Source organism: Lepus europaeus, chromosome Y (assembly GCF_033115175.1).
Source record: "Lepus europaeus isolate LE1 chromosome Y, mLepTim1.pri, whole genome shotgun sequence".
Lineage (NCBI taxonomy): Eukaryota > Metazoa > Chordata > Mammalia > Lagomorpha > Leporidae > Lepus > Lepus europaeus.
The window spans coordinates 28,785,519-28,808,162 of record NC_084851.1 but is presented as its reverse complement, the minus strand read 5'-3'; the positions used below and the strand labels follow the sequence as shown (position 1 = coordinate 28,808,162).

Sequence of the window (22,644 nt, the reverse complement as noted above, 5' to 3'; positions counted from 1 at the left end):
AGTGCCATATGGGGAATGGCATCTTGTAACCCAGAGCCACTTCATTTCAAGTCCAATATAAAAGGACTGTTATGGAATGAAAAGTCTGCACAATGCCTTGGTGCGGTTAAAATCTGCTACATGCAACTCAGGCTATAAAGCATTCAAGAATTGGTAGCTTTTCTGCATTTGAGTCTCCATCCCATTTCTAGTGAAAATTAACATTTACAGAGTGCATTTACATACACTATAATAGAGGAATGATGTCCCTTTGCCAGAAGTCAAAATTGTACATTTCCTTGCTATTTCTTGGTTCCAACTTGATAATATCTTTTTTTTTATTATTTGAGAAGTACAGTTATAGACAGTGAGAGAGAGAGAGACAGAGAGAAGGGTCTTCCCTCTATTGGTTTATTCCCCAAATGACTACAATGGTCAGAGTTGTGCTAATCCAAAGCCAGGAGCCAGGTGCCTCTTCCTGGTCTCCCATGCAGGTGCAGGGGCCCAAGCACTTGGGCCATCCTCCACTGCCCTCCTGGGCCACAGCAGAGCTGGACTGGAAGAGAAACAACCAGGACTATAACCCAGCACCCATATAGGATGCCAGCACCACAGGCAGAGGATTAACCCAGTGAGCCACGGCGCCAGCCCCCGATAATATCTTATGATTGTAAGTTATTGAGTACTCAGCTAAAATATTTCTTCATAGTTACAAAACCTGCCAAAACACAAATGGGAAAGTATTTTTTATTCAGATAAATGACAACTGAATGTCACACAGCATAGGAAACAATGCTTAGAGACCAGAAGAGGGTGGGCAGTGAACTACTTAGCTGAAGACAAAAAGACTACCCTTCCTCAGGACCACAGTGCACAAAAAGAAAAATCTCAAACAACAGTACCTCAAAGCAAAATAAAGGTCTGAGGATGAAGTCAGCTCACTTGCAATCCTGTTAAATAATGAGAGTCATCTTTTAGCTCCAATGTACTGGAAAGCATTTGCTAGCACAGAATGCTATATTTGTAGAATTTGCTAAGAATTCAACCACAGATGCCAAACGCATTCTCCAGCAGAGGCTTGCTTTTCTGGAACCATTTTTAACTTTGGGATCAGGAAAATAGAACTGTGCAGCATCTTCATGGAAGCAGCCATACCTTTCCACACCAAACAGGCTCCAGGGCTTCAGCTTGGTGAAGTGCCACAGTTCTCCATGCACACCTTACTCCAAATGTCAGCAAGTGTTATGTAACCTGTACCTATCAAAACCTCTATGGACCTATACTACCATGTCTGGATGTCTTCTACTAAGTGTTTGCATACCCAACAAGCATCTCCCAGATTAACAATTTTTACTATAATTTTATCTGCTTTCCAAGGATCCAGAGGTTCACCAACAAGTCAGCTGCCTGAGTTTTTGTTTTTGGCAAATCCCCAGTACTGGAGGCTGAAACAGTCCTGTTTCTGTCATGGGGTGGACTGCTTTCCTCTTGCTTGGTCAGTGGTGATACCTCTGACAGGACAGAGCTGAGGGCACAGGTTCTTAGGACCCTGAGAACAGGGAAGTAGGAAACTCCAGAAGCTGTGACTCAGGAATTTTATGTTCCATTTGGCAATTTACCATTGAACTGTTCATAGGAGCTGCTCCATGTGTGATCACTTTCTGCATTTGGCCCATCAGGGTTATACTCATTGAGATTTGGGCAGTCATCTTCATCATATTCCTCCTCCTCTAGCTGCTGCTCCAGTGAGAAGGGTCCATTCTCCATATAGTTGGTTTTCAGGATTCTATCCATGTGGGATCTAGGTTTGCAAGTTCCTGTTAGACATCTTCATCTTTCTTAATGTTTCCTTCCTTGGAGCCTTCTTTCTCACCTTGGTCCTCAGCTTCACCACTGTCCTTTGCGGTCTACTCCTTGGCAGCCTCCTCCAATTCTGCTACTTTTAGTTGCACTTCTGGGCGGTATTCATTATCTTGCTCATTGGAAGATACAGCTGAGGTGATGTTTTCTTCTATTATTTTCCTTTCAGCTCTGCACTCCAGTTCTTTTATCTCTCATTATTTAACAGGATTGCAAGTGAGCTGACTTCATTCTCAGACCTTTATTTTGCTTTGAGGTACTGTTGTTTGAGATTTTTCTTTTTGTGCACTGTGGTCCTGCTGTGGAGACGTACTTACTGCAGACCCTGTAGGAGGAGGAGCACCTGCTTTCTGCCATTCAGTGGATTTGGAAGCCATTCTTCTCACATAGGAATCATCCACACACATTAGAATGTTTTCTGGCTTTATGTCACTGTGAATGATCTTGCATTTCTGTGCAGATAAACTAACCGTTGAAGGACCTGTCAAATGGTACTCTTCACACAGCACACTGGGAGGCCTTGATAGTTGGACTTGATGATCCATTGGAGGAGATGGAGGCCAAGCACTTCAGATACTGTGTAGACATGTATTCCATTCATGTCTGAAATCTTGAAGTTGTTGATCAGCTGGACTACCGTGTCTGTGGATCACTGGGATCACTTTCTTGAACACACTTGAGGAATTTTATTTCATCCAAGCCTTTTTCTATATAATCTTGGGCACTTTTACAAGTTTCATAGCAACAGACCTTTTCCCAATACAGCCAGACAGCAGAGAAGTGACTCCCTCCAGGCTTCCTAATAACATAACAGCCAGAGTGGCAAGATGGCAGAATAGGCAGGGAGCACACTATTAGTCTGGGGGAGAGACAGTTTAATATAAGTGGAGATACTGTAGGGTCAAGGAAGAGTAGGGGATGAAACAGCAGAGGAAACTCTTCAGGAACTAGTGATTCACAGTGGACCTGCGTGGAGAGCGTGGGAGCCCAAGTTCGGGTCACCAGCGGCAGACTCAACACACCAGTGCTGGAACGCGAGGTGAGCCAAAACTCAATAGCCCGAGACACCAGCGGGCAAGCAGAAAGAGGAAGCTAGAGGGAACGAGGCTTGAAACTCTGTGGGGAAAAATTCACCAGGCTAACTAGAAGAGAGAGAGGAAAAAAATTTAAAAAAAGTGACCGATACGGACACAAATTTCTCTATCTCCGCTCACCTCTCAAAGGCGAGCAAGACAGAGCAGGCACCATTTTGGACATACATCATAAGCAGGGCGACCTCAGGTCTGCAGCGGCCCTGAGCCTAGCAGAAAAACCTGACTCTGGGGGGAGGGGTGAAATAACAGGAGATTAGCATCTAACTTGGCAAACCAGTGGGAGATTGCAGGACAATTGGAGCCCACACTGAGGGCAGCAGAGATTCCCTGTGTGGTCCGTGGGAAAGAGCTTCCGATCTCTGGCTCCTGTGGGTAGATCATTCCCTTGCTAACTACCTCCAATTACATTCAGCTGTGCGGAATTACTTCCCTTTTGAATCAAAAAAAGAGAGAGAGATTTACCACAGTGAAACATAAAGAAAAGATTCTAGAATGTGCAAGAGAGAAATGCCAGATTACTCTCAGAGGATCTCCAATTAGACTCCCAGAAGACTTCTCATCAGAAACCCTACAAGCTAGAAGGGAATGGCGATACATAGCCCAGGTACTAAGAGAGAAAAACTGACAACCCAGAATACTATATCCTGCAAAGCTCTCATTTGAATGAAGGTGAAATTAAGACTTTTCATAGCAAACAGAAACTAGAGGAGCTAAGAAACGTACTGTCTAAGCTACAATTAAGTTTTCTGATTGAGAGGCAAATAGAACCTGACAGAAAGGGCTTGATAATAATCTGTTGGGCTTGTAATCTGTTTAGGACTTGTAAGTTAAGAGGTCCAGACCTATCTATCTCTTCACATGGGGCACATCCTAAGGGAGGTGTGAACCTCCTAGGGGAAGGCACTCTGTTGACTTTCATAACTTGGCTGGCCTGGGAGGAGAGCTGGCCAGGTAAAGGCAGGTGGCATCTCTAACAAGAAATTTACAGTTCTGCCTGCAATGTTGCTGACCCTACTTGACCATACCCTCAGCTACAGTGGTCACTTTGGAAGCTGGGCTGAGTGAAGGGCTTTTCAGCTTAGAGCCAATAAGATCTGTGGCTCTGACCTGGGCATCCTTCGACTCCAGGGCAGGTCCATTTCCAGTGATCCAACTCTTGGCAGAGCTGCCAGGGCTCTTCACAAGCTGACTTCTGCTGAAGCCCAGGCTTACCACATTGAAAGCCACTGCTGTGGACTGGCCTGTTGGGTCTCCTTGAGGGCAGATCACTGTACAGATCAGCCATTAATAGGCCTGTCACCCATTGCCCCTGATGCCTAGCTTTCTTTTCCTCCTGGTTTGTGCTAAAGCAGACCAGAGGATGCAAGTCAAGGGAGTGCCCAAGTCCCATCTCTAATCTTCAGTGGCCTGAACTACAAGTCTATAGTCACAGGCATGTTCTGTAGTAGTTTTTCTAAGGTAGACAATGCCCATGAGGAAAATTATATTCTCACTTAAAAACTTTCTTTCCCTTTGGTCTGAAAGGGAGTTTTTTTTCTATTTACTGTATACTTTGCTGATGGCGAAGTGAATCTAGCTATGAGATTATTATTTAAGTTCTTATATTGGCTAAGCTATTACAGAAAAATGTTAGCCATCTCTTTTATAAGGTCTAAAGATTAAATTGTGCATCCTACAGATTCCTTCACAATAGAATTAGTTTCCTACCTTGAAGAGAATAGAGAAATGAAAGAACAAGTTGGGCTTAGAATAGAGAAATGAGGGAGCAAGTCCTAGATCGCTTGCTGACAATAGCAATATTACATGAATACATAGCGAACTGTTTCAACCATTAGATAACAACTTAAGAAAACATTTACCAGAAGGTCCAATGCCTTCTATTAATTTTAAGAATCATGTATTTGAAAACACCTCTTAAATATCTAACATGGTGTAGTTTGTTTAACAAGTAAACTTAAGCACAACCATCTAAAATGTTTTTAGTTTCTTTCTACAACATGTTTAAAACATATGATACACAGATTCAGGTCACACAAATTAAAATGCATCTTTGATTAATTTTAGCAGCTTAAATTTATGGACAATCTTATCTATAAGCCATTTAAAATAAAACTCTTAATAAAATTTCCCCATGTGGACATACAATATGTACACACATATAACATAGCATAGTAGACCAATATAGCAATTTTAATAATAGCTTTTAGAATCTTTAACTCTTTTTGTAGATTGCCAATTGATTTGAATGGCTTTTTCTTTTCAGTAACCTCAGTTAACCATACGTTCTCTCAGTTGGTACTGTTAATACATTATTGGCTTCATCTGTTTACAGAGCCATCCCAAAGTACTGAATACAACAGAAGTGGCTGGAAAAAGTCCATAGGAACCTATAGGAGGGCAGCTAAACACAGAACCAACAAGGCTTTAGTTTTATGAGCAGCAAATCCTATATAACTGTGGATGATAAAAGACTTTAAGTCGCCATGTTTAAAATTATAAACTCATCAACCAACAAGAGGCACTTGCTTACATCACAGTATTTTTGAAAGCACATGTAGGATTTTACAAGTATTTAACCCTTTAGGCCTCTGGGGCTTTCTCATTAAGATTAACTATCATGTCTAGTAACACAAGATCATTAGACTTTTTAATTCTCAAACATTTGTAGTAATAGCATTTTCCATATTAGAAACTTAAAATTTGGTACCACATCACAACTTGACAGTACTTCTAATATAATCCAAATAGCCTGATTAGTTGGTGTCTCTATAAGATGAGAGACATAGGTCCTTCAATTTTTTCAGTTGGGCCCAAACTGGAAAAACCAAGTTCCAGGATTTACTGGAAATTTTAGAGTCCAGATTGTTTGAAACTTTGATTTTTTGAATACCTGTCAAGAATGCCAAGAAGGCTCAAAATCCAAAATATCTGGTTGAAATAAGATTCCTTAAAATCATGACATAACCTAGACCAAATTTGATCATTGTTACAAGGTGATTATTCAAATCTTTGAAAATAAGCACATATTTAAATAACCCATAGCTCTTAATAAAAATTCAGCTGTTTTTGAACAATTAGAATTTAACAGACATCAAGAGAACATAATAGATTACTTTAACACATTGCTTTACCAGAGCAACAGAGTTTAATTCTATGTCAAAGAGAAATTGAGCTTCCTGTGATCTTTTGCTGTGAGGTTTCCTTCCTTTACCTTCTTCCATATTGATGACCATGTTTCTGTGTTTCTGTGTGTAACACATCTTTAAACATCTTTTGCAGGGCAGGATGAGTGGCAACAAATTCTTTCAGTTTCTGTTTGCTATGAAAAGTCTTTATTTCACCTTCATTCACAAATGAGAGCTTTGCCGGATATAGTATTCTGGGCTGGCATTTTTTCTCTCTTAGTTCCTGGGCTATGTCTCGCCATTCCCTTCTAGCTTGTAGGGTTTCTGATGAGAAGTCTTCTGGGAGTCTAATTGGAGATCCTCTGAGAGTAATCTGGTGTTTCTCTCTTGCACATTCTAGAATCTTTTCTTTATGTTTCACTGTGGTGAGTTTGATTATGACATGTCGTAGTGAGGATCTCTTTTGGTCATGTTTATTAGGGGTTCTATGAGCTTCCTGTACTAAGTTGCCTCTGCCCTCCAAACCTGGGAAGTTCTCTGCAAGTATCTCACTGAAAATGCCTTCTAATCCTTTCTCCCTCTCCATGCCTTCAGGAACTCCTAGAACCCGAATGTTGGGTTTTTTAATAGTATCCTGTAGATTCTTGACAGTATTTTTTAGATTTCTGATTTCTTCTTCTTTTCTTTGATTTGATTGTTTCCTTTCCTGTTCTCTGTCTTCTAAGTCTGATATTCTCTCTTCTGCTTCACCCATTCTGTTTTTAAGGCTCTCTAATGTGTCTGTCATTTGATCTATTGAATTCTTCATTTCATTATGATTTCTTGTCACTATCACAGTTTCCTGTTCCACTAGTTGTTTCATTTCATTTTGATTCCTCCTTAAGATTTCATTTTCATGAGAGAGATTTTCTATCTTGTCCATTAAGGATTTCTGTAGTTCAAGAATTTGTTTTTGAGAACTTCTTAATGTTCTTATCAATTTTTTGAGATCCACTTCTTGCATTTCTTCAATCTCATCATCTTCATAATCTTGAATTGGGGTGTCTTTTTCATTTGGGGGCGTCATAGTGTCTTCCTTGTTCTTGTTAGCTTGGTTTTTGCATTTGTTGTTTGGCATGTTGGAGATATTTGGTTTCTTCACTGTGGTGTTTTTTCTTTTTACACTATGGCTCTATATTAAGTGGACTGTCTGCTTTCAGTGGAGCCTTAGAGGCTTGAGATGAGTGTGGACTGAGAGCTGTGTTTGGTTCCTCAGTGTTGAGGGTGTGTCAAAGATGACACTCCCAGGTTAGGTGTGGTAAATCAATCTATCTTTCTTTCTTTCTTTCTTTCTTTCTTTCTTTCTTTCTTTCTTTCTTTCTTTCTTTCTTTCTTTCTTTCTTTCTTCCTTTCCTTATTTTTTTTGATTTAAAAGGGACGTAATTCCGCACAGCTGAACGTAATTGGAGGTAGTTAGCAGGCGAATGATCTACCCACAGGAGCCAGAGATTGGCAGCTCTTTCCCAAGGACCACACAGGGAATCTCTGCTGCCCTCAGTGTGGGCTCCAATTCTCCTGCAGTCTCCCACTGGGTTGCCAAGTTAGATGCTAATCTCCTGTTATTTCACCCCTCCCCCCAGAGTCAGGTTTTTCTGCTAGGCTCAGGGCCACTGCATACCTGAGGTCGCCCAGCTTATTACTTATGTCCAAAATGGTGCCTGCTCTTTGTCTTGCTCGCCTTTGAGGGGTGATCAGAGAGAGAAACTCGTGTGCATATCGGTCACTTTTCTTTCCCTCTCTCTCTTCTAGTTAGCCTGGTGAACTTTTCCCCCACGGAGTTTCAAGCCTCGTTCCCTCTAGTCTCCTCTTTCTGCTTTCCCACTGGTGTCTCGGGCTCACCTCGCATTCCAGCGCTGGTGCATTGAATCTGTCCCTGGTGTCCCGAACTTTGCTCCCACACTCTCCACACAGGTCCACCGTGAATCTTTAGTTCTGAAAGAGTTTCATCTGCTGTTTCTTCCCCTACTCTTCCTTGACCCTGCAGTATCTCCACTTTTATTAACCTGTGTCTTGCCGAACTATCAATGTGCTCCCTTCCTATTCTGCTATCTTCCATTTAACCCTGATGCCACAGTATATTTAAGATTTTTTTTTCTTATTTTTTTTTGACAGGCAAAGTGGACAGTGAGAGAGACAGAGAGAGAGGAGAGAGAGAGAGAGAGAGAGAGAGAGAGAGAGAGAGAGAGAGAGAGAGAAAGGTCTTCCTTTGCCGTTGGTTCACCCTCCAGTGGCCACCACGGTAGGCGCACTGTGGGCGGCGCAGCATGCTGATTCAGATGGCAGGAGCCAGGTGCTTCTCCTGGTCTCCCATGGGGTGCAGGGCCATCCTCCACTGCACTCCCTGGCCACAGCAGAGAGCTGGCCTGGAAGAGGGGCAACTGGGACAGAATCCGGCTCCCTGACCGGGACTAGAACCCGGTGTGCCGGCGCCACTAGGTGGAGGATTAGCTTATTGAGCCACAGCACCAGCCTGTATTTAAGATTTTAATTGTGATTACTTAATTGTGACATCATAACAGTAGGTTTATGATATCACAATGGTTGGTTTATTGTGTCAAAATATCAGTTTATGAAATCGTAATGGTTTCTTTGACATAATAATTAAGTATGATATGACTTTGGAGGTTTATGAAATCACAGTTATGACACCATGATATATTTATGGTATCACAAGGCATTTTACGTGTTTTCAATTGATTATGACATTATAATGGTAGGTTTTTGTAATAGAATTGGTGGTTTATCATCATTATAATATTATAAGGATATTCACAACAGCACAATTGATTATGAAATGACAACTGTACTTTTTTTTGACAGGCAGAGTTAGACAGAGAGAGAGAGAGGCAGAGAGAAAGGTCCTCCATCCATTGGATCATCCCCCAAATGGCTGTTATGGCTGGTGCACTACACGGGTCGGAAGCCAGGAGCCAGGTGCTTCCTTTGGGTATCCTAGGGAGGTGCTTGTCCCAAGCACTTGGGCCATGCTCCACTGCCTTCCTGGGCCACAGCAGAGAGCTGGACTGGAAAAGGAGCAACCAGGACAGAATCCGGCACCCCAACCAGGACTAGAACCCGGGGTGCAAGCGCTGCAGGTGGAGGATTAGCCTAGTGAGCCATGGTGCTGGCCAATTAGGCTATATTGGTTTATGACATCACAATGGAATTATGATATCAAAATTGATCACATCAAAATTGTTGTTTAAACATCACAATTGATTATGAGATTCCTTACTTGTACCTATTCAATAGTGGCTGAGTCTGGCTCATCTGGGCTCTCCATAGTAGATTTGGAGCGAAAGCTTGCAAATGCATTCTTGGAGATCAAATTGGCATCTTGAAATCAGCCTTGGATGGGAATATTTACACCAAAGAAATGTCCCAGTGATGCATCCTAAGGCTTCCCCTGCTTCTAAGCGACTATTTTAAATCCAAGTCACTGCTCTGTCACTTGGTTTTGTTTCACTCTTAGGCCAATATTTTTCATCCCACAAAAATATATTTTCTTATCTTTGGTTCTTAGTCAAAAGCTGGTTTAAATTTCAATTTCTAAGCTAGGATAGAGTACTCATTTCTGTGTGTCTCCCAGGTTCAGAGCTTGTGCAGATGAAGAATTTCCAATGAACTTTTCAACTTGTTTCTTCACCCTCTTGTTAGAATCCTTTAGCATGATCTTTAGGAAAGAACCTCAGTTGAAGATAGTGAGATCTGCAAGCACAATGCCTGGAAGATGGAGGGAGAAGTATTTCTTTCCCTGATTTCAGAAAACCATCTTTCTATTGAAGTGTGTCTTTCTCTTTGAGACTAAAATTTTATTCCAGAACTCATCCATACCCTGAAGAGACCAAGAATGTATTGAACACAAATACTAGGTTATGCCTTTGTCACCCAGCCAGAAAATAAAGCAAACAGAGCATGGATATTTGGCTTTATCAATTTATGGATACCTTGCCAGTGAAATAGGACAAAAGGAGGTGAATTCACAGAGTTTAGGCTGTTTAGTTTATTTTTAATTTATTTCTTCTTCATTAGTATTTCTTTTTTCATTTTTTAAAATTTTATTTAAGCTACAGAGGTTTCATGTATTTCATATATAGCGATTTAGGAACATAGTGATAGTTCCTTCATTCCCACCCATGCTCCAACCGTTCTTCCTCCTACCCCTAACATTCCCAATCTTAATTTTTATAAAGATCTACTTTCAGTTTACTTAATTACCATAAAGTTAACCCTACACACATAGAAGGATTCAACAAATAGTGTGATGATACAAACAGCGTTCCTCAACAGAGTAGACCAAGACTGTAAATGACCATCAAATCTGAAATTTTCAATTTCAGTCCTATACATTGCCATTTAGGTACTCTAATAGCTACCGTTGATCACAGAATACATGATAAATTACTTTTGGGGGCTGGCTTATTTGTCTAAGTCTAATGGTTTCCAGTTGGATCCATTTTGTTGCAAAAGACAAGATTTCATTTGTTTGCAGCTGATTAGTACTCCCTTAGTGTGTGTGTGTGTGTGTATGTATATATATCACAATTTCTTTATCCAGTCTTCAGTTGATGGACATATGTTAGCTATTATGAATTGAGCAGCAATGAACTTGGGGGTACAGTTAGCTCTTTCAAATGATGATTTCTTTTGCTTTGGATAATTCTTAGGAGTGGGATGGACAGAACAAATGGTAGGTCTATGTTCAGGTTTCTGTAATATCTCCATATGGTCTTCTACAGTGGCTGCATCAATTTACATTGACACCAGCAGTGAATTAGGATACATTCTCTTCACATCCACAGAAGCAGTTATTGTTACTGATTTCTGTATAAGAGTCATTCTAATTGGGGTAAGTTGAAACTGTATTGTATTTTTAATTTGCAATTCCATAATGGCTAGTGATCCTGAACATTTTTTTAAACATCTGTTGGCCATTTGGTATTTGCTCTTGAAAAATGCCTGTTCAAGTCATTTGTCAATTTCATAACTAGATACTTTGTTTTGTTTTTGTAGAATTTCTTGAGCTACTTATAGATTCTGGATTTATTTATTTATTTATTTATTTATTTATTTATTTATTTATTTCATTTTTTTAACAGGCAGAGTGGACAGTGAGAGAGAGACAGAGAGAAAGGTCTTCCTTTTTCCGTTGGTTCACCCTCCAATGGCCGCCGCGGTAGGCGCGCTGCGGCCAGCGCACCGCGCTGATTCGATGGCAGGAGCCAGGTGCTTATCCTGGACTCCCATGGGGTGCAGGGCCCAAGCACTTGGGCCATCCTCCACTGCACTCCCTGGCCACAGCAGAGAGCTGGCCTGGAAGAGGGGCAACCGGGACAGGATTGGTGCCCCGACCAGGACTAGAACCCAGTATGCCGGCGCCGCAAGGCGGAGGATTAGCCTATAGAGCCACGGCACTGGCCCAGATTCTGGATATTAACCCTTTATCAGATATATAGTTTGCTAATACTTTCTCCCATTCTGTCAGTTGTCTCTTCATTTTGCTGCTTCTTTTGCAGTGCAGAAGCATCTCAGCTTGATGTAATCCCATTTCTCAATTTCAAATTTGCTTGCCTATAATTCTAGGGTCTTTTCCAAGAAGTCTTTTCCTATGAAAATATCTAGCAGTGTTTTCCCAATATTATTTAGTGATTTGATGGTATCAGGTCATAGATTTAGGTCTTTGATACATTTTCAGTGGATTTTTGTGTAAGGTGTCAGGATGGGGTCTTGTTTCATATTTTTGCATGTGGTAATCCAATATTCCCAGCCTCATTTGTTGAATAGGCTATGGTTGCTCTAGGGATTGATTTTAGTTCCATCATCAGAATTAAATGATTTTTGATGCATGGACCAGTTTCTGGAGTTTCTATTCTCTTCAATTGGTCTACACATCTGTTTATGTCAGTATCAGGTTGTTTTGAATATAACTGTTGTGTTGTATGTCTTGAAATCTGGTATTGTGAGACCTCCCACTTGGTTTCTATCATATTATATTGCTTTAGTGCTCAGGATCTCTTGGTTTGTGTGTGAATTTTAGGATCATTTTTCCAGATAAGAGAAGAATATTATTGGCATATTGATAGCGATCACATTCAATCTGTAAATTGTTTTCAGTAGTATGGACATACTGATGATATTAATTCTTCCAACCCATAAACATTGATTTATTTTCCATTTTAATATATTTTACTTCTTTCTTTAATGTTTTATAATTTTCATAGTAGAGAGACATCTTTGGTTAAATTTATTACAAAGTATTTAATTCTTTTTGTAGCTATTATGAATGGATTGATTATAAAAGCTCTATTTCAACCATGGAATTGTCTGTGTATAAAAAGGCTATTGATTTTTGTATGTTAACTTTATATCCTGCCATTTTACATAACTCTTTTATTAGTTCCAATAGTCTCTTAGTTGTCTTTTGGTTCCCCAATATATCATCTACAAGTACAGATAATATGACTTGCTCCTTTCTAATTTTTATCCCTCTGGATTGTTTTTCTTGCTTAGTGGCCCTGGCTCAATCAGGCTATATCTAGAATCATGTCATCTGAAAATAGGAATAGTTTGCATTGCTTCCTTTGAATTTCTACACTTTTGACTTCTTTTTCTTACCTAATGGCTCTCAGTGAAATTTTGATGACTATATTGTGTAGCAATTTTCAGAGTGGGAATTCTTGTCTGGTTGTGGATCTTAGTGGAAATGCTCCCAATTTTCCCCACTCAGTAAGTTCCTGGCAGAGGTTTTGCCTATACTCAATTTGCTTAAGATTTTCATCCTGAAAGGGTATTGTATTTTATCAAATGATTTCCCTGCACCTATTGAGGTTATCCTTTGGTTTTGTTTTTCAGTTTAATAATTTGATGATTGATTTGAAACACTGACTTGATCAGTCTGTGTCCTGACTGTTGATAAACAACTTAATACTTTATTCCTTTTAGTATTTTTTCTGTTCTACTTAATACTATTGGTTGTTTTCTTTAATTAACACACAATTATTCTTAGGCATTTAAATTTAACTGAAAAATGATCCCTGTTAAATATAAGAATGGGAATAAGAGAGGGAGGAGATGTACAGTTTGGGACATGCTCAAGCTGACTTGCCCCAAGTGGTAGAGTTAAAAACATGCCAGAAAATTCCAATTCAATCCCATGAATGTTGTATGGCCAATGCCATCTCACTAGTCCAAGTGATCAACTTGAGTTCACAACTGATCATAATGATAAGGCAAAGAATCAAAGGGATCACATAAAGAAGACTAGTGTCTGAAAATACTGATAGAAGTAAAAGGAGAGAATGATCCAACATGGGAAGCGGGATACACAGCAGACTCATAGAATGGCAGATGTCCTAAAGGCACTCTGCCTCAGAATCAGCCCTTAAGGTGTTTGGATCTGGCTGAAGAGCCCATGAGAGTATTTCAGGCATGGAAAGCCAAGATATTGTGGCAAAAACAAAACAAACAAAAACCCTAAATGAGAGATCTCTGCGAGTGAGATCCCAGTGGATAGAACAGGTCATCAAAGAAGGAGGTACCTTTCTCTGGAGGGAGGAGAGAACTTCCACTTTGACTATGACCTTGTCTAAATAAGATTGGAGTTGGCAAACTCACAAGGCTTCCTTCCATAGCATTGGCAACTCATGACAAGAGCCTCAGGTGATTACTGACATCATAAACAAGGGTGCCAATTGTTAAATCAACAACAGGAGTCACTGTGCACATACTTCCCATGTAGGATCTCCATCCTTAATATGTTGTACAATGTAAATAAATGCTATATCTAGTACTGAAACAGTATTTTACACTTTGTGTTTTGGTGTGGGTGCAAACTGATGAAATCTTCACTTAATATATACCAAATTGATCCCTGTATATAAAGATAAGTGAAAATGAATCTTGATGTGAATGGAATGGGAGAGGGAGTGGGAGATGCGAGGGTTGCGGGGAGGGAAGTTATGGGGGGGTGAGAACCACTGTAATTCAAAAGCTGTGCTTTGGAAATTTATATTTATTAAATAAAGTTTAAAAAAATAAAAAAATTGAGAACAAACAAAAATTTGTTACACAAAAGAGTGAATTATCAGAAGGCTTAAAGCTTTTTCTTATGTGTGCATAACTTAAGTATTTGTGAAGAAATGAGTAATCTGGTAAGAGAAATTATAGAGTGACAACCGATTGTAAAGGCAGTTGAGGAAAAATAAATCATTATTACATTTATAAAGAGAAAAATAAAGAGAAGGTAAAAAATCACATTTCTTTAAGAATAAAAATAAATCCAAGAGCATAGTACTTAGAAGTACTCAATTGCATATTTTAAATATCATAGTAAAATTTAAAGCCCCCGAATAATTAATCAAGTAATTACAAAAATCATCAATATAGGTGAATAATTTGTGGGACCTAAATTTGTTCTAAGATTTGTATAAATGAAGATTGCCAGAACAAATTATAGTTTTGATGTAAATGATGCTTTCAAATTGAAAAAGAATATTAGTATGTATAGATAAAACACAAACTATCAAATATAAAACTAAAGTATTAGAAATATGAAATAAAAGCATGGCATAAACAATGGAATACTACTCAATCATAAAAATAATGCAGTCCCATTTTTTACAACATAATGGATGTCATTCTCCCAAAAGCAATTTATAGATTCAATGCGATACCAATAAAAATACCAAAGACATTCTTCTCAGATCTGGAAAAATGATGCTGAAATTCATATGAAGGCACAGGAAAACTCAAGTAGCTGAAGCAATCTTGTACCACAAAAACTGAGCAGCAGGCATCACAATACCAGATTTCAGGACATACTACAGGGCAGTTGTAATCAAAACAGCATGATACTGGTACAAAAACAGATGGATAGACCAAAGGAACAAGATAGAAACACCAGAAATCAATCCAACATTTGGTGTTAAAAGATATTCCATAACAACTAATGAAATATAGGGACTTGTGCTATGGTGCAGCAGTTAAAGCCCTGGCCTGCAGCACCAGCTGGTTGGAGTGCCAGCTGCTCCATTTAAATCCAATCCCTGATAATGCACCTGGGAAAGTATAGGAGAATGGCCCAAGTCCTTGGACCGCTGCAGCCACATGAGAGACATGGAAGAACCTCCTGACTCCTGGCTTGCGTATGTTCACCTCCAGCCATTACAGCTGTCTGGGGAGTGAACCTGCAGATGGAAGACCTCTCTCTCTCTCTCTCTCTCTCTCTCTCTCTCTCTCTTTCAAATGAATAAAATAAATCTTTAAAAATAAACAGAATATTTCGCAATATCCGGAATCAAGGAATGATCTAACACCACTTTAGAAAATAAAATTAAAGGGATCATGCTAGTATCTAGAAATATCCTTTAGCCTTGGCAGCTCATGACAAGAGATCTAAAACCAATGCCTGCAGAAAGAACAGTCTATTCAATAAATGGTGCTGGGATAACTGGATTTCCACGTGAAGAAGCATGAAGCAAGACCCCTACCTTACAAGAAAATCCACTCAACATGGATTAAAGATCTACATCTACGACCTAACACCATCAACTTATTTTTTGTCTTACTTTATTTTTTTAATTTTTAAATTTTATTTAGTAAATATACATTTCCAAAGTATAGTTTATGGATTACAATGACTACCCACCCCAGAATTTCCCTCCCACTTGTGTCCCTACCATATCCTGCTCCCTCTCCCATTCCATTCACATCAAGATTCATTTTCACTTATCTTTATATACAGAGATCAATTTAGTATATATTAAGTAAAGATTCCATCAGTTTGCACCCACACAGAAACACAAAGTGTAAAATACTTTTTCAATACTAGTTATAGCATTACTTCACATTGGACAACACATTAAGGACAGATCCCGCATGAGATGAAAGTACACAGTGACTCCTATTGTTGACTTAACAATTTGACACTCCTGTTTATGGCGTCAATAATCTCCCTAGGCTCTAGTCATGAGTTGCCAAGGCTATGGAAGCCTTTTGAGTTCACCGACTTCGATCTTATTCTGACAGGGTCATAGTCAAAGTGGAAGTTCTTTCCTCCCTTCAGAGAAAGGTACCTCCTTCTTTGATGGCCCCATTCTTTCCACTGGGATCTCACTTGCAGAGACCTTTCATTTAGGTCATCTTTTTTTTCCAGGGCATCTTGGCTTTCCATGCCTACAATACTCTCATGGGCTCTTCAGCCATATCTGAATGCCTTAAGGGCTGCACCATCAATTTATAAGAGAACATCAGAGAAACCCTCCAAGATATAGGCACTGGCAATGACTTCTTGGAAAAGATTCTAGAGCCACAGGCAGTCAAAGCCAAAATTAACAATTGCAATTACATCAAATTGAGAAGTTTCTGTACTTCAAAACAAACAGTCAGGAAGTGAAGAGGCAACTGACAGAATGGGAGAAAATATTTGCAAATTATGCAAGTGATAAAGAATTAATAACCAGAATCTACACAGAGATCAAGAAACACTAATCCACTGTTGATGAGAATGCAAACTGGTAAAGCCACTATGGAAGTCAGTTTGGAGATTCCTTAGAAACCTGAATATAGCCCTACAACATGACCCAGCCATCCCACTCTTTGGAATTACCCAAGGGAAATTAAATTGGCAAATAGAAAAGTTATCTGCATCTCAAATTAAATTGCAGCTCTATTCACAATAACTATGACATGGAATCAAATTAAATGCCCATCAACAGAAGATTGGATAAAGAAATCATTGGATATGTACTCTCCAGAATACAACACAGTAGTAAAAATAAAATGAATCTTGGTCACTTGCAACAAAATGGAGGAATCTGGAAAACATCTTGCTGAGTGAAATAAGCCAGTACCAAAGGGACAAATATCATATGTTCTCCCTGATCTGTGACAGCTAGCTGAGCACCTAAAAGAAAACCTGTTGAAGTGAAATGGACACTATGAGAAACAATGACTTGATCAGCCCTTGTCCTGACTGTAGAGGAACAGCTAACTATTTTATTCTTTTCAGCATTTTCTGTTCTACTTTATACCATTGGTTAAACTTTCTAACACATAATTATTTTTAGTTATTTAAATTTAACTGAAAATTGATCCCTGGGAATAAATGATGGAGGAGACATACAGTTTGGTACATGCTTACTGAGACTTACCCTAATGGTAGAGCTAGAAACATGTTATGGGACTCCAAATTTCATTAAGTTGGCAGGTATCAATCCCGTATTACTAATTAAAGTGAAGAGTTTACGTTCATAATTGATCATAAAGATAGGATTAAGTGTCAAAGGTATTGCATAAATAACACCAATGTCTGCTAATAATAATTGATAGAATTAAAAAGGAGGGAATGACCCAAATTAGGAAGCAGAATACACAGCAGACTCATAGAATGGCAAATACCTGAAACAGCTCTCTGGCCTCAGAATCAGCCCTTAAGGCATTAGGATCTGCCTAAAAAGCCCATGTGAGTTTCTTAGGCATAGAAAGCCAAGACACTGGTGAAAAATGACCTAAATGAAAGATCTCTCTGAGTGTGATCCCAGTGGAAAGAACAGGCCATCAAAGAAGGTGGTACCTTTCTCTGAAGGGAGGGGAGAACTTCCACTTTGATTATGGCCTTGTCTAAATAAGATTGGAGTTTGTGAACTTAAGTGTCTTCCATAGCTTTGGCAGCTCATGACAAGAGCCTCGGGTATTTGTCCCTTCAGGATTGGCTAATTTCACTCAGCATAATGTTTTCCAGATTCCTACATTTTGTTGCAAATAACTGGATTTCATTTTTTTACTGCTGTATAGTATTCTATAGAGTACATATCCCATAATTTCTTTATCCAGTCTACTGATAATGGGCATTTGTGTTGGTTCCAGGTCTTAGCTATTGTGAATTGAGCTGCAATAAACATTAAGGTGCAGACTGCTTTTTTGTTGGCCAGTTTAATTTCCTTTGGGTAAATTCCAAGGAGTGGAATGACTGGGTTGAATGGTAGGGTTATATTCAGATTCCTGAGGAATCTCCAGGCTGCCTTCCACAATGGCTTTACCAGTTTGCATTCCTACCAACAGTGGGTTAGTGTCCATTTTTCCCCACTTCCTTGCCAGCATCTGTTGTTGGTAGATTTCTGAATGTGAGAGATTCTCACCAGGGTGAGGTGAAACCTCATTGTGGTTTTGATTTGCATTTCTCTGATTGCTACTGATCTTGAACATTTTTTCATGTGCCTGTCATATGTTCTCCCTGATTGGTGACAATTAACCAAACACCAAAAAGGAAACCTGTTAAAGTGAAATGGACACTATGAGGAATGTTGACTTGATCAGCCCTTGCCTTGACTGTTGATGAACAACTTAATACATTATCCCTCTTAGTATTTTTTGTCTGTTCTACTTAATACTATTGGTTTAATTCTGTAATTAATGCACAGTTATTCTTAAGTGTTGAAACTTAACTGAAAAGTGATCCCTGTTAAATATAAGAGTGGGAATAAGAGAGTGAAGGGATGTACAATTTGGGACATACTCAAGCTGACTTGCCCCAAATGTTAGAGTTAGAAACATACCAGGGGATTCTAATTCAACCCCATCAAGGTGGCATATACCAATGCCATCGCACTAGTCCAAGTGATCAACTTCAGTTCACAATTGATCATAATGGTAGGGCTAAGAATCTAAGGGATCATTTAAACAAGACTAGTGTCTGCAAATACTAACCGATAGAAGAAAAAAGGGAGAGAATGAACCAACAAGGGAAGAGGGATACACAGCAGACTCATAGAATGGCAGATGTCCTAAATAGCACTCTGGCCTCAGAATCAGCCCTTAAGGCATTCGGATCTGGCTGAAGAGCCCATGAGAGTATTTCAGGCATGGAAAGCCAAGACACTCTGGCAAAAAAAAAATGACCTAAATGAAAGAGCTCCATGAATGAGATGCCAGTGGAAAGAACAGGTCATCAAAGAAGGAGGTACCTTTCTCTGAAGGGAGGAGAGAACTTCCATTTTGACTATAATCTTGTCTAAATATGATAAGAGTTGGTGAACTCAAAAGGCTTCCATAGCCTTGGCAACTCATGACTGGAGCCTAGGGAGATTACTGATGCCATAAATAAGAGTGTCCTGTCAACAACAGGAGTCACTGTGAAATTGCTCCTCATGTAGGATCTCTGCCCTTAATGTGCTATATACTGTGATTTAATGCTATAACTAGTATTCAAACAGTATTTTTCACTTTGTGTTTCTATGTGGGTGCAAACTGTTGAAATCTTTACTTAATATACACTAAACTGATCTTCTATATATAAGAGAAATAAAAATGAATCTTGATGTGAATGGAAGGGGAGAGGGGGCGGGAAAGGGCAGGCTTGTGGGTGGGAGGGAAGTTATGGGGGGGATGCCATTGTAATCCATAAGCCATACTTTGGAAATTAATATTCATTAAATAAAAGTTTAAAAAAAGAGCCTTGGGTGATTACTGATATCATTAATAAAAGTGTCAATGATTAAATCAACAATAGGAGTCACTATGCACTTACTCCCAATGTAGGATCTCTGTCCTCAATGTGTTATACTATACAAATTGGTAAAACTTGTATTCGAACAATACTTTATACTTTGTGTATTTGTGTGGGTGCAATCTGATGAAATCATTACTTAGTATATACAAAGTTGATCTTTTGTATATAAAGATACTTAAAAACAAATTTTAATGAAGAATCGGATGGGAGAGGGATTAGGAAATGGGATGGTTTGCAGGTAGGATGGAGATTATGGTGGGGGGAACCTCTATAATCCAAAGTTGTACTTTCAAAATTTATATTTATTAAATAAATTTTTAAATTATTAAATGAAAATTTTTTGAAAAATGGATGCACTTGGAGATGATTATGTGTAGTGAAATAACCCACTGACAAAAGAGATTATGTATTTCCTTTATATGTCATCTAATATAGAATACAAAACCCACAATGCATAAAAATGAAATTGACAGCATGATATAATCATTGTTTATATTGCTTCTCTTTTTCCTGTGGAATAATGGTTTTTCTATTTACTTGTTGAACTTTATGTTTAGAGGTGCATTAAGCCTGTGATTGTAAAGGACATTTTAATACTTATTGCAAAAACAAAAGAAAAAAAGGGAAGAAAGGAGGGGAGATGGAGAGAGGAAAGAAAATGTGATTATATTCCTCAAATTGTACCTATAAACTGCATCAAAATTATTATCTTTATAGTAAAAAAATTTAAAATGAAATAAAATTCATTTGCCATTACTCTTAAAAGTAATGAGTAATTATAGTTGGAACACTGTAGAAAAAGGAGATATGAGACATTACTCTAAAGTAGACCAATAGAAGTATATTGAAAAAGGGAAAACAAAAAATATATCTCAGGAAAGATAAATCAAAGGTCATGTAACTTACCACAATAGTCTCTTTTTCTTTTTTAACCACAATCATTCTAAAGGAAATATGTATCCAGAACTATTCTATGGAGACTTTAAAAAAACTGAACATAGGCATCTCAAATAATCAGAAAAGATAAAACTGTGTTATCTGCAGGAATGACTTATCAAAATTATCAGAGGACTCCAAGATGCCTCTGAGAAATGTGTCCATGTTGGCTTCCAGCAAAAAGTGTAGTATTTGGATTGAGTTGATGATCTCATAATGAAAAAGCCAACCAGGATGACCAGGCATTCACAGTGCTAGTGCTCCTTAAAGTACAAAGTTAAAGAGATACATAGGTGTTAGCTATGAACTCAAATGCAAAAGCAAATAAAAGGAATGTTATGAAATAAAACATCTTATGATTACTATGAAAAAATGAATAGTTTTTAGTAGCAATGACAGAATTACAAGGAGATAAAAAGCAGTTGAAAACTAGACTATTGGGGCTGGCATTGGGACATAGTGCATAAAGTCATTGCAGTGCAGGCATCCCATATGGGTAAGAGTTCAAGTCCTGGTTGCTCCACTTCTGATCCAGCATTCTCTGCTGGGAAAGCAATAGATGCTGGATCAATTCCTTGGCCCCTGCATCCATATGGAGGACCTGGAAAAGTCTTCTGGCCTGTGGATTCAGTCTGGCTTGGCCCTGGCCATTGCAGGCGTTAAAAGAGTGAATCAGGATGGAAGATCTCTCTCTTCTATCTTTCTCTATCCCTCTCTCTCTCTTACTCTCACTCTTCTTCTCTGTCTCCATCTCACTTTGTAACTCTGACGTTCAAATAAATAAAATATTTTTAAAAGAATACTATTATAACTAATGTGAAAAGAAAAATAAATGAAAGCTTTTCATGAAATATAAATCAAAGAAAACACCACCTGCCAAAATAAAAACACCAGGAAGACATCACTATTTAGAACTAACCTACTGACATTTAAAAAAAAAAATCAAAGGCAATGTTACAGTTCCATGAACATTCACAGTTACCAGGATTCTGATACCTTGAATGGGGTATTGAAAAGATTCTCCTAAAATGACTCTGAAAATTATACCTGAAAGTGCCGAGACAACTTATAGAAATTTGTTATAGTTGATAACCTCATAATTAAAACACCAAGCAGGATAGCATAAGCTTCAAAGTGGTAGGATTTGCAGAAAATAGATTACTAAAGATACATAGCAGGAGCAGTGCTATGGCAAAGCCACTGCCTGCAATGCCAGCAACCCACATGGCACTAGTTTGAGTTCTGGTTGCTCCAGTTTCAATCCAGCTTTCAAGTCCTTGGGCCACTGCACATGTATGGGAGACTCAGAAGAAGCTCCTGGCTTTGGATCAGTACAGCTCTGGCAGTTGCGACCAAGGGGGGTGGGGAGTGAACTAATGGATGAAAGACCTCTCTCTCTGTTTCTCCTTCTCTCTGTATGTAACTCTGACTTTCAAATAAATAAATACATCTTTAAAAAAAGATATACATAGGTGATAGTTACAAGAACATAAAAATTAAAGATAGAGATGCTATGAAATCAAATTACTGTAAGAAACAATCATTTCAGAGAAACAATAGTAGAACAACAAGTAGATATAAGAATTTGGCTGGAAACTATATGACTACAATTGCCCTAAAAAAGGAAAATGGGTGAAAAAAATACAAAAGGGAAGTCAAAGATCAAATAAGTTAGCAGTGAAAATTCAAAGAAGCCAATGTCATATCAATTATACTGAAACTCTCATACACTGATAGTAAATATAGAGTCCCATAAATTCAGTTAAGTTAAAAATATGTTTCATGGGAGCCAGCATCATGGTACAGCAGGTAAATCCTCCCTCTGTGAAACAGGCATCCCAGATTGGTGCTGGTTCCTATCCTTGATGCTTCACTTCTGACCCAGCTCCCTATTAATGGCTTGAGAAAAACATTGGAAGATATACCAAGTGATTGGCCCACTGGAATAATGTAGATGATGAAAAGAAACTCCTGGCTACAGCCTGGCCTACCCAGCTATTGAAGCAATTTGTAGAGTAAGTCAACAGATGATAAGATCTCTGTCTCTCCTCTCTCTGCAACTCTTTCAAATAAGTAAACAAATCTTGAAAAAAGAAAACAAGAA

The 22,644-nt window shown here is 38.7% G+C and overlaps 1 pseudogene; it reads right to left on the bottom strand.

Annotated features, from left to right (window-relative positions):
* Positions 1 to 1,012: 1,012 nt before the first annotated feature.
* Positions 1,013 to 22,644, bottom strand: part of LOC133754186 (SRSF protein kinase 2-like) — a 99,186-nt pseudogene continuing 77,554 nt past the window's right edge.